The sequence below is a fragment of the Balaenoptera physalus genome (assembly GCF_965194825.1).
Source record: "Balaenoptera physalus genome assembly, chromosome: 1".
Lineage (NCBI taxonomy): Eukaryota > Metazoa > Chordata > Mammalia > Artiodactyla > Balaenopteridae > Balaenoptera > Balaenoptera physalus.
Window position 1 is genome coordinate 132168947 of NC_138882.1, and position 13894 is coordinate 132182840.

The 13894-nt window shown below is 36.3% G+C and overlaps 1 long non-coding RNA gene across 1 annotated transcript in view; it reads right to left on the reverse strand.

The window, feature by feature from the left end:
* Window positions 1–2020: 2020 nt before the first annotated feature.
* LOC309641594 overlaps window positions 2021–13894 on the reverse strand; it is a 923801-nt gene continuing 911927 nt past the window's right edge. The window contains exon 2 of the long non-coding RNA XR_014252702.1: window positions 2021–2372. This is a non-coding gene — a long non-coding RNA (uncharacterized lncRNA). The remainder of the gene's footprint in view (window positions 2373–13894) is intronic.

Sequence of the window (13894 nt, forward strand, 5' to 3'; positions counted from 1 at the left end):
TTGTTTGCTTTTAACCTTAGCTAAATGGCGAGGCTAGAAATGATCACAAGAACATTTTTCAGATGACCTCATACTTGAAATTGTAACAGTATCCATGGAAATTTTCATTTTCAGAAGGTCACAGTGATACATTTTTCATACAGTTAAAAAAATCAACAATCTTATTGTTAAAAGTAAATCTGCAAGACTTAGATAATAATCTGTTTTCTCGTCAATTGTTTTCTCTCCATTGTATGCAAAACTAGATCATTCAGAGGGTTCTCATTTGTCTTGAGCTTTTTGGCATAATTGGCCAGATACTCACAGAGGCTTTAGCCCAGAATTCCAAACAATTTCCAAATGAAAATGTGTAGGCATATTTAAAATGGAAACCAATAGCACAATGATATATAGGTTTTTTCCTCAATTTTAATGGTGTGAAAAATGTCTTCTATGAATAAAGAATTGATTTGTTTGAACATTATTCAAAAATAGAGCAAGGAAAAACTGGGACTCTGGAGCAATTAAAATCAGATTAGTCACTACTACAATGTACTGTATCATCCATATAATATCATTTTGTTCCTTCATTAAGTGAGTAAATATGGGCATATACCAGTGATCCTTCTTTGGTCATTTCTGGTGTCTTGAGTTGTAGTCAACTTACTTTAACCCTGGCATGTCATCACTGAACCAGCAAACTCGTAGCTCTTACAGATTTAATTTACCTTTTTAGGTGATAGGACCATCTATATTAGAGTCAAGAAAATAAAGAAGGAATAGATTCACTTTCCAAGAAAACAGCAAAGAGGAGACAACACGAGAATATCAATAAGGGTCCACTGAATCAGGTGAATGGGTAAAACAAAACAAAACAAAACAACCCAAAAAACAAAACCTTAAAATATCCTTCTTAATCTAACTTTAAAATTTTTGGCTACTTTAAAAATCCTTTTTAAATTAAAACCAAACAACACATGCAGACCATAGCTTTCATGGGATCTGCTCTGCCCAGAAGGTGGTGGAGGCCCAGTGCAACAAGTCAGATTCACTGTTGCTGTAAGGAATGTGACTTGAAGAGCAACAAACTCTTCTCAAGAGACCTCTTTCCTGCCTTTATCTCTGAACTTTGCAACTCAGAGTTGAATTAAAAGTGAAATTTCATTAAAGCTTTGAATATTGACCACCATTAACAATGGGAGGATAAAAGCATCGTAGATAAGATTATGGGTTCAAATCCTGGGTCCACTATTTGCTGAGTGTAGCCTCCATCATTTTACAAAAACCGATCTGGTTTGTGTTCCCAGAGTACAGAAAATGTGCCTGGTATAAAATATATCTTTTGCATGACAATTAGTGAACAAACTTTCTCATCTGTAAGATGATTACAGCATTTCTCATAGACTTATTGGGAGACTTAAGTGAGATCATGTATATTAAATGCTTTATTCAGGGTCTGCAACATAGTAAGCACTTAATAAACATGAGTTGTTATCATAATGAGAATGGTGATCTTCATCATCATCTACCTACTAAGGCACTCATATTTCTTCTTAAAAGAATGGAGCAAACCATATTGTTCAGTGAGATTCACTTGACAAATTACCAATACTGTTTTACATGGATACTCATTACCAGTTGGCTCACTCATTGAAGTACCGTCCATACATGTAATGTTATCGGATTTATAGAGTTCAGGATTTCTACTGATATAAAGGCTAAAAACAGCCTGGCAGGTTTCTACCATTTTCCTAAACAGAAGCCCATGTCCTAAGGGTGATATTAATTCAGCCTACCGAATAGGAGACATAAAATGGAAGGTTTCTTCTTGGGGGGGGTATTTTTTTTTAATCTTTTTCATGCATTTTTTAAAAAAATATTTTATTTATTTATTTATTTGGTTGCACCCTGTCAGTTGCGGCAGACAGGCTCCTTAGTTGTGGCATGCATGTGGGATATAGCTCCCTGACCAGGGATTGAACCCAGGCCCCCTGCATTGGGAGCATGGAGTCTTAACCACTGTGCCACCAGGGAAGTCCTGTCATGCATTTTTAATTGAAGTATAGTTGATTTACAGTATTTCAGGTGTACAGCAAAGTGATTCAGTTATATATTCTTTTTCAGGTTTCCACTATAGTTTATTATAAGATATCAAATATAGCTCCCTGTGCTATACAGTAGGTCCTTGTTTACCTATTTTATATATGGTAGTGTGTATCTGTTAATCCCAAGTCCCTAATTTATCCCTTCCCCCACTTTCCCCTGTGGTAACCATAAGTTTGTTTTCTATGTCTGTGAGTCTGTTTCTGTTTTGTAAATAAGTTCCTTTGTATCATTTTTTAAGATTATACATATAAGTGGTATCATATGATATTTGTCTTTGACTTACTTCACTTAGTATGATAATCTCTAGATCCATCCATATTGCTGCAAATAGCATTATTTTATGCTATTTGCAGCAATATGCAGTCTTTATGGCTGAGTAATTATATATAATATATATAATATATTATACTCCAATAAAGATGTTAAAAAAAAAAAAAGAAACAACCTACTAGCTTGAAACAGTGTTGTATTTCTCTGAAGCATTCAAAATGTGTACTTTGTTTGCAATAATACACCAAATTATCACATTTGTGCTTCTTTTTTTTTTAACATCTTTATTGGAGTATAATTGCTTTACAATGTTGTGTTAGTTTCTGCTGTATAACAAAGTGAATCAGCTATACATATACATATATTCCCATATCCCCTCCCTCTTGAATCTCCCTCCTACCCTCCCTATCCCACCCCTCTACGTGGTCACAAAGCACCGAGCTGATCTCCCTGTGCTATTGTGTTACATTTGGTAGTGTATATATGTCAATGCCACTCTCTCACTTCATCCCATCTTACACTTCCCCCTCTCCGTGTCCTCAAGTCCATTCTCTACATCTGCGTCTTTGTTCCTGTCCTGCCCCTATGTTCATCAGAACCGTTTTTTTTTCTAGATTCCATATATATATGTTAGCATTCGATATTTGTTTTTCTCTTTGTGACTTACTTCACTCTGTATGACAGATTCTAGGTCCAACCACCTCACTACAAATAACTCAATTTCATTTCTTTTTATGGCTGAGTAATATTCCATTGTATATATGTGCCACATCTTCTTTATGCATTCATCTGTCAATGGACACTTAGGTTGCTTCCATGTCCTGGCTATTGTAAATAGTGCTGCAATAAACATTGTGGTACATGTCTCTTTTTGAATTATGGTTTTCTCAAGGTATATGCCCAGTAGTGGGATTACTGGGTCGTATGGTAGTTCTATTTTTAGCTTTTTAAGGAACCTCCATACTGTTCTCCATAGTGGCTGTATCAATTTACCTTCCCACCAACAGTGCAAGAGGGTTCCCTTTTATCCACACCCTCTCCAGCATTTATTGTTTGTGGATTTTTGGATGATGGCCATTCTGACAGGTGTGAGGTGATACCTCATTGTAATTTTGATGTGCATTGCTCTAATAATTAGTGATGTTGAGCATCCTTTCACGTGTTTGTTGGCGATCTGTATATCTTCTTTAGAGAAACATGTATTTAGGTCTTCTGCCCATTTTTGGATTAGGTTGTTTGTTTTTTTTATATTGAGCTGCATGATCTGCTTGAATATTTTGGAGATTAATCCTTTGTCAGTTGCTTTGTTTGCAAATATTTTCTCCCATTCTGAGGGCTGTCTTTTCATCTTGTTTATGGTTTCCTTTGCTGTGCAGAAACTTTTAAGTTTCATTAGGCCCCATTTGTTTATTTTTGCTTTTATTTCCATTTCTCTAAAAGTAGGTCAAAAAGGATCTTGCTTTGAGTTATGTCATAGAGTGTTCTGCCTGTGTTTTCCTCTAAGAGTTTTATAGTGTCTGGCCTTACATTTAGGTCTTTGGTCCATTTTGAGCTTTTTTTTTGTGTATGGTGTTAGGAAGTGTTCTAATTTCATTCTTTTACATGTAGCTGTCCAGTTTTCCCAGCACCACTTATTGAAGAGGCTGTCTTTTCTCCACTGTATATTCTTGCCTCCTTTATCAAAGATAAGGTGACCATATGTGTGTGGGTTGTGCTTCTTTATTTTACAAAAAAATGTGCTAGCTTTTTGTTTTGTTTTCATTCTTGCAAGGTGACGTAAAGTATTATAAAGAGCTCTGCATGATTCCAGTTTGGCAAGGTAGGAGAATAAGATCCTTTAAAGTACAGTATTTTTCTCTCCCTTAAAAAAAAAAAAAAAATTCACACTTTTCTTTCCAGTGAGTGACGGATATTTGTGTCTGTGTGAATTAAACTCGATTTGCAAAACAAAAGAGTTCTATTTTATGAACAAAAGCTTCACTTCTCTACTCTTTTTTTAATATCTCAAAATACCTATCGTCTTTAACAAATTTCCTTACATGTCAAGCACTTCAGTGTTCTGAAGCAAAGCACTGGAGCATTTCTTGTGCTGGAAAGGCTTACCTTGTAAGAGAGACATATGTTTTAGCCATATATTTTGGCATCCAAGCCTTTCAAATCTGGCCACCTTATAATGAAGTACTTTGGGGAACATCAGCAACTAACTCTATCTGGATGGAGTCCAACATGAGTTTATTTTACATAAAATGTTACTTCTTTATATCTGTTAACTTTAGAGCAACATTCCAGTGTATTCAGATTAGTGAAAATTTTTCTCTAAAAATGAGTTTGGGAACAGTTCTACTCACAGAAGAAAATATTGGCAGAAAACAAACATATACCTTTATCTGAATAATTTTGTTAGTTTACTAATTCACCCATTCAGAAAAAAATTTACTGAACACTTACTATGTGAATGCACTGCTAGGTGTTAGAAATAGAATAGTGAACAAGTTAAGATATGATGCTGGCCCTCAAGGAATTTAGAGAGCGGTTGAGAAAACAGAGGAGTACACAGGTAACTATAAGAGAGTGATAAGTGCTGCAATGAGTTAAGTACAGTTCTATGGTAGTACTTGATAGTAGAGGAGGGCAGCATCTCATCTGGCCTTTGGAAATTCAGGAACATTTTATGCAAGGATTAAGGGCTCAGCTGAGTTAGCCACATGAAGAGATGATGTGGAAAGAGTATTCCAGGTAGAAACAAAAGCAAGAGCAATGACCTGAAGGACAAAAATAGCAGAGTGAATTCAACTAATTGAAATTCATTTTTAAAAAGGCCTGAAAGGTATTATCAGAATTTGGGGCCTTATCCTAAGAGCAGCTGCAAGATAATATAGGATTTTGAGGACAGGAGTGACATAATTAAGTGGGTGATTTAGAAAGATCATTCTGGGTGTAAAGTGGAGAATGGGTTTGAGGGGGACAAGATTGGAAGCCCATTAGGAAGTTCTTAAAAATAATCTAGGCAGAACATTGTGAGGCTTTAATTTAGGCAACAGAACTGGGGATGAAGTATGAGACAGTTGAAGAGACATTACAATTCCAATGTCTATCTCTCCACCTCTCTTCGTGTATTGTGAATTAGCTAGAGGTTTCGCCTATACCTCTACTAATGATAGAATGCCTAGACTTCTAGATGCCTTAGAACCCTTGGTATTAGAAAATGACACCTGGCTAGGAATTTAATGAGCAGTTGCTGAAACAACTGCTGGAGGAGAATGGACAGAAGATTTATTTATGGATATGAATGGTGTCATCTCAATCCTGCTGCAAAAGGCAACACAAAGGAAATCCTAGAAAGGCAGTCTTTGTCTTTGACAATTAAAGTTCAACTGATACCAAAAGAAGAGACAACAAAAACAAACACGTGTGATGACATCAAACTAAAAGCTTCTGCACAGGAAAGGATCATCAACAAAATGAAAAATCAACCTACTGAATGGAAGAGAATATTTGTAAATCATATATCTAGTAAGTGGTTAATATTCAAAATATATAAAGAACCTATACAAAATTATAGCCAGCTGGTTAGCAGTGAGGGTGGCCTTCTGGACACCTGAACTCGTGGGTACTGCTTATAATGAAGTCTTGTGGAAGGCTGTGCCCTTAACCTGTGAGGTTTGGCCTGCTTTGGGTAGTATAAATCATAAAAATTTAAGATGAAAGCATTATTAAAAATGAAGAGGGTCACAATATAATTTTAATACTATATTCCTCAGAAAAATATAAACAGTCTAGTAGAATAGCCTTAAAATTCAGGAAGCAACATTGCTAGAACAAGATACATTTAAAAAAAATTCATCATCATAGTGGGAGATACTAATGTATGTATATTAATTGATGGGTCAGACAGAGAAAAAGTTAGTAATGATATAAACATGGACAACATAATTAACAATTAACAATTTTGATTTCTCTACTTAGCACCCAATAACTAGAAAATGCACATTTTCAAGCATACATGAAGTGTTTAAAAATTGTGTGCTCGACCATGAAGAAAGTCTTAACAAATTCCCCCCCAAAATGGCATTTTATATATAGCTCATGAAAAACGGAGGCTATGCCCTTTACTCTGTAGAATGTACACTTTTATCTGTGTTCCTTTTTCAAGTAAGAGGCATCTGGTACCATAAATGAAATTGCTTGAGGCAATGGCACCCCCTTCTAATACATGTAATTGTGGGACCCGTGAACAACCAGGGAACTGTTAAAGTTTGGCTTCTGTGGCCTGTCAACTTGATTTTGGGAGTTCATTGTCAATGTATGTATGTATGTGTGCCCATGTGTATGTGATTTACTGCCTGAATTGACCTTATTCTAACTCCAACTCCTTAGTTTGTTTGGATCTTTCCCTTGATTATCTATTGCTTGACCTACTTGGAAGGCTGCTGGCATGGTTATTTCAGTAATTAATCTTATGGAAAGTCTCATCAATGCTGCTGAACAGTCTAATGAACCTCAATATGCACAAATGTAATATTAGCATATAGTCTGAGGGTATTGTTCTTTATCTTTCTTTAACAGAGGTATAATTTGTTTCAAGACTGCTTCGATTGATCTTACAGTGATTCAAAAAAATTAATTGCAAGATGAAATCCATTTGAAGATTGAAAAATGAAAAATGATTCTGAAACCATGACAAAAGTCTTGAGCACTTCCCTTTAAAAACAAAAAGTCTTTTGATATACAGTGCTATACAGTACTTTGTATCAGTGCTTAAACTTTAATGTGCATATACATTACCTAATGATCTTGTTAAAATGCAGATTCTGTTCAAGTGGGTGTGGAGAGAAGCCTAAGATTCTGCATTTCTAACAAGTTTCCAAATGAGACTGGTACTGCTAGTCTACACACCATACTTTTTGCATCAGAGCTCTATATTATACTGAACTTTACTATCCTGTTCAATGTATGTAATGATTTGACTTGCTCAGATATTTAACCCCGAATCATTTAAAAATATGTTACCAACTAAAAAATGTTTTTGAGAAAAACTGAGACAAAAGAGTATTTAAACATGGTGGATCAATATATAATGCATACCGAACATAAATATTTGTTGTTAGGTCTGTTATGTATTTGAGAAGACCATCTTTTCAGCAAGTATGCTCGCATAATTTTGTGGAAGCAGCACTATTTGTATTAACTTGATTATGTACCACTTACCAGTAGATGGCAGTACATATTCAATCTTAAGGAAAGAGAGTTTGATAATAAAAACAGAGTAGCCCCTAACATTCAGGTAGTCCTTCTATAAGTGCTCCCCAGACCCCAAGATGGAATGCAGAACTCTCATTTGCAAAATTATATTTATTTGGTATAGCATCTCAATATTTACCTTTACTCAGCTTGAATGTTAATACACATTTTTATGTCAGGGAGTCATAAAATCATACCTATGAGGTCAGATGGAAAAATAAAGTCAGGAATCTATTAGATATTTAGTTCACATTTGTGTATGGGGTGTGTTGGGGGAGAGTAATTTTCTTTTAAAGTAGGTATAATATAAAAAACAAAACTGGAAGAAAGAAGAGACTTTTTGGAAAGGATTATTGCAACGGGGGAAAGGGTCTATTATAATAGGGGTGTGGGGACTATTGCAATGAGCCATGAGATTTGCAAGCATTCAAAAATTAGTCAGACAAGGTTTTGTCTTTTATAGGGAAAAATAAGGCTAGAAAAAACAGAATGTGGGGAAGTGGGAAGAAAGTGTGGATCAGAGAGTGTGTTACTCTAACGCTACCTATTCTCAGGCTGGATTCTTAAGGAGTTTTATTCTGGCTCAGGTCAAAGTTCAGAGGCCTGCAGGAAGGAGAGAGGCTTAACCAAACTTTGCTTAATAAGCATTCTGTTCTGATTGATCAGTGGAGACAACCAGTTCAGCTAATCATTAGTAAGTCAAAGAGAGGGATTTTGTTTGGTTTTGTCATAGGTAAACAAGGGGAGCATCCATTATTCTTACCTAACTCACGTGGGGAAAGTTGTTTCTTTGCAGTAAACCACTGCCTGGAACACAAAAAGATGTTTTGTTTGTTTGTTTTTAAATATTGCTGTTTTCTAGAATCACTGGATTCTGATAAAGTTCAACATTGTCATAGGTAAAAAGTTTTAATAAGGGATTGAAGAAAATCCAGAGAATTTATTTTGGTAATAATTTATTCTATAAATATTTATTGGGAATTCAAGCAATGGGTAGATGTGGGCTCTTGTCCTTAAAGAGCCATGTATGTGTTATAATTTAAAATGCTCCCCAAAGATCTTACTGCATATCCAATGATGAGCATTCTATAATTATCCAGGTAATATGAAAAAATGGCTTGAATTTTTTCCTAAACAGTCTAGGTTAATAAGTCAAAGTAGGTGCTTAATAAATGTTTGTCAGATAAATGAATGGATTCTGCAATAAACATATCATTACATATTTATATATTTGGCCTGGACTAAATAAGAATTGACCTAAAACTTGATTTTTCCAAAATGTCTCATTGTTGCTTATGGACAAAATCTTCTAGGTGTTTTCTATAAAGTCTAAATGTTGTTTTTCAGGGTACACATACATATTTTTTTGTAAGTTTACACAGTTTAATTATTCTATCTTTCTAGAGGTACGATATGACTTATCTTTTTCATTTAAAAACCTAAGGTTTACGGACATAAACTGAAAGAATGAAGGAATATTTCAAGCCCTGTCCCTAAAATCAGGATATCAAAAAGAACCTTGCCCTCCATCTACTTATGAAAGGGTTGTGGTTTCCAGTGGAGAATGAAGGGCTGGGAATCATCATTTCTATCTAGACACTTAATAAGTTTTTTCATATAATACCCCTAACAGCTTTGCAGGATCATTGGGTTCTGATAAAGTTCTATAACAAAATTCTTTTAGATTTAAGGTACTTTTCCAAGTTCACATACTGTGAAAAAACACAAAGGTGGCAGAGAGGATTTTGAGAAAATTCATTTAGTCAAAATTTGTTATTGAATAATTACTTTGTTCCAGGAATAGGGCCATGTGTTGAGAAGTGCAAGGCTAAATAAAAAGTGGTCCCTGCCCTCGAATATTTATCAAGCGATGGAGGTACCAGGATAGCATTCTGTCTGAGTACAGGGGGAGCACCAGAGAGGAGTGGTTAATTCTTTGAAGGAGGGAGGTGGCCATCAAGAAAGACTAGATGAAGGCTAGATGTTCTCCACAAATTTGAATCCCTACTTGCACAGTATGAAGTTGGTGCTGGGAGGAGAGTCTGCAGCCGGGGACTGCATTTTCCAGTCTCCCTTGTATCCAGATAGGCCATGTGTTCTCACCAGTGAGGACCTTGTCCAACAAAAGGTGAGCAGAAGTGATGTGTGCCACTTCTGGACTGGGCTTCTCCACTCTTCTCCCTGCTTCTTCTGCCTGGAGCCAGAGAACTCTGAGGCTCCAGTGGAGGATGGAGCCACTAGATGGAAGAAATCTGGGTCCCTGAATCAGAGTGTGGAAAAAGGCCACCTGTCAGATAGGAATACTGTTATGTGGGTGAAAAATAAAATTATGTCATTATTATTATTTTTTTAATAAATTTATTTATTTATTTATTCATTTATTTTTTGGCTGTGTTGGGTCTTCGTTTCTGTGCGAGGACTTTCTCTAGTTGTGGCAAGCGGGTGCCACTCTTCATCACGGTGTGCGGGCCTCTCACTGTCGCGCGCGGCCTTTCATATTGCGGAGCACAAGCTCCAGACGCGCAGGCTCAGTAGTTGTGGCTCACGAGCCCAGTTGCTCCGCGGCATGTGGGATCCTCCCAGACCAGGGCTCGAACCCGTGTCCCCTGCATTGGCAGGCAGATTCTCAACCACTGCACCACCAGGGAAGCACAATTATGTTATTTTAAGCCATTGAAATTTTGGGATGTACTTGCTACAGCAGTTATTATCACTCTAATTACTATAGCAGTTACTCCTAAATTGAGTTATGACAAGCTGAATGACATGGGTCAAATAATTTTAAATTGCAAGGAAACTTATACATCTTTTGCAGTTTTCATTTTATATAGCAAGGTATATGCCTACCGAAGACCCAAGGACACACAGCTAATTAATGATGAACTTAGGTCCAGAATCTTGTGTCCTTTTTTTTGTATGCCATGACATTTTTATATAACTCTTATGAAAATCACCCAATTTAAATTTATAAATTGACTTTAAGTCCATTTCTTTATATTGAGTCATCTAAAAACAACTTGTCATGGTTTTTCCTATTATCACCTTCTCTATGGTTGAAGTCAGCTATTTTTCATTCAAATATCTTAGTTTTAAGCCAAGATGTATAATTTATTGAACAGTTTCACATTTGTTTTATTTAATCTGAATCATCTTAAAATATAACCCACATCTATTGTATCTTTCCTGAAATAAGGAGATCCCAGAACTGCTTGGGAGAAAGAATTCTAGTCTAGACATGAAAATTATACTCAACTTAAACATCTGTGGTATACTTATTATAGATGTCTCTGCAACAGTCTTGACCAACCTGAATTTCTATGAAAAATGGTTACTAACCAAGTATCTCCGTCTAGGAACATGGTAGAATTGTACTTCATGATTTCCTTGTTGGTGGGTGGGGAACATGACCAGTTTTATTCAATGAGTTGTGAATGGAAGCAACATGTGTAACTTCCATGCCGCAGCTAGTGCCAAAACACTTTTTTTCCTCTGGCACAGAGATAAGCAATGCTCGCAACTATGGCTGCTCTATCAGCCTTTGTCTTTGATTGAAGGTGTCAAGTCCCCCTCCTAACCCATAGTGAAACTGTAGCAGGAACAACAGATAGAACTTTGTTGTTTTAGGCCTTTGGAATTTTTAGGTCATTTCTGCAGCATAATCTAGCCTATCTTGACTGAAATAATGGCACTTCTGATATTATGAGTATGACCTTGAAAAATTCACTAAATCTCTTGAATTTCAAGCCTGCAATTTGGAAATTAATTGTTACTTGGAGACTAAATTAGATAATGTTTGTAGAAAATACTAGAGTAGGAGTCAGAAAGTCTGAGTTTTGCTGTCTACTCTGCCACTAACTTGTATAACTTTAGGAATTTACTCCTTCTTTCATTTATTCACAAAATATTTATTAAGCACCTATGGTGATAACGTACTAGAAAACAAAGATGAATAAAATATAGTTCTTGTCCTCACAGGCGCTCACTCACAGGCTAATGGGACAGACAGGTGTAAACAAACACAGAAATGTGTTAAGAGCTATAGTGGAGGTAAGTGCAGGTTATTTAATGTGAGGCCCAGGGGAGACTATTGGATAAACTGCAGGGGAGTAGGGACAGGCATCACAGAGAACACATTTCAACTTGAATCTCTTCATTAGAAGAAGTGGCATTTTTAGCAGGAGAAATAATAAGTGAAAAGATGTGAAAATATTTTAAATAAAAAGGCAATTATTTTTCTTCCTTCTCTCTCTAACACTCACATGTTTAACCCCTGTTTTTTGTTTTTCACTTTTTGTTTTTCTGGACAGGAGCATGCAATGAATGGTTCTAATGTTTGTCAAGGTATCCTAATGGCCTACTTTTAAAGATCCAATAATCCTTTGGGCATTCTCTGGGACTTAGAAAAAGAGTGTAAAAAGAAGGTAAATTTGCTCTTTTAAGATTCAGTTCTACATAAATTGTGACCAGGGGAAATAGTGCAGGCCTTTTGCATACAGAAAAAAACTTGCTTTAACATGGTTTTAGACTCATTTCTAATGTTCTTATAAAGGGCTTCTTTGTGTGTGTACATGTCTCAATAGTTACCTACCCCAAAACTACAGGAAGAATTAGGAGGTATATTGGTACCTCACATTGTGATGGAGATCTTAGAGGAATGTACATGATGTGACAAAACATTCCTTGGAGTTTTCTAATGCACTCCCTGGACTGTACTGCTGAAGCCTCAAGGTTCTAAAGCTAGAGCAACTTCAGTGGTTAGGGATGGGTTAGAGTATCCTGGTGGGAAGGGGGCAGGGGTAGGGTGGGATGAATACTAACCCTGGGATGCGCTGAAGAATGCAGTTCCTTCAGAGGGAGAGAGGAGGAATGTCAGGATGGAAAAGCAATTCTAGGAACAAAGGAATTAAGGATTCTTTTCCCTTGAGCACAAGGAACAATCATGCATAGCATCTAGATTTGTTTACCTTCATTTTAATTCTTCCAGTTATCAACACTGCACTAAAGTCTGTTACATACATAAGACTTTTTGTCTTGATTCTTGTGGAGAATTGAGGTATGGGCCTATAAAGGAAGGAGTGTCTGTCCCCATATCACCTTCCACTGCAGCTAGCACTGCAGTGGCAGCACTATATAGAAGATCAGAGCATCCTGGAATATCAGTTGGTAACCAGCCATAGAGTGAATGATGACCAGAACTAGAGCTGAGAGCAGCAGGGAAAATCATATCTCATATGACAGCAACAGCCAAGGAATGACTCAGGATCAGATACAAGACATACTCACTTTCCCCCAAATATACTAGAGAAAGGGAGGCTAACATTCTATGTTTACAATATGAAAGTACCTGTCATATTTGGGTAAAAGTTAATACTTCTTTGTGGCTACAGCACAGGATCTGTGCGATGGTAGACAAAAAACATACATAAGCAGGAAAGGGAGGTAAATCATATGGACAGATCACATTGAGGAGAGCTAATGGGTTCAATATTAGTCCCATTAGGTAGTAGAAAGTTACTGATAATTTTAGTCAAGGAAAATTGTAATAAGATTTATGTTTTGTAACAATTCTTCAGGAAATGTATTGAAGATGGATCAAAATAAGGAGTAAGTGGGAGTCTAATGCAGAGACAAACAGAATTTTGCTGTTGTATTTGCAGTGCCTGGTGCAGTATGTGTCTGGCAGAAGTTGCACAGAAATACTTGTGGCATGAAAGAATGGAGACAATGATGAGGACCTAAAATACCTCTGTGGCTATGAGTTAGTGAGGTGTGTGTTTAAGATACAAAACTAAAGAGCCCTTGGATCACTGATTGGATGTGGCATTAAGATGACCCAGATTTCTGGCTTAGATGAATTCTGTTGACTTTAACCAAAAAAGGGAAATCAGGGAAAATAATTTTGCTTAATTGGAGCTTAACTTTGCCTACTTGGAGCTTAATTCCCTTATTTTTTATATAAGGAAGACAAACTAAGTTGTCAAATTACTCCAACATTAATGATTCGATGATTCTAAAACATTTAGTGAAGGAAAATAAACTACTATGAAAGAAGCGATTATTGGTAGCAATGTTGGCTCCCAGCAATTCGCTATTATACCAGGGGCCCAGTTTTTGCTGAGTAAAGATGATTACTTGCAAGCTCTTGCTTGACCTTTTCTTTTTAACAGTCTAGTTGTCTTACCCATTGTTTGTTTGTTTTCAGAGAGCATCATACACTTTACGTTTCTGCTTAAACTTATGAACTGCTGTGACTTCAGTCCATTTCGTCTTCTTTTGATTTATTTATAATGTCTTTCTT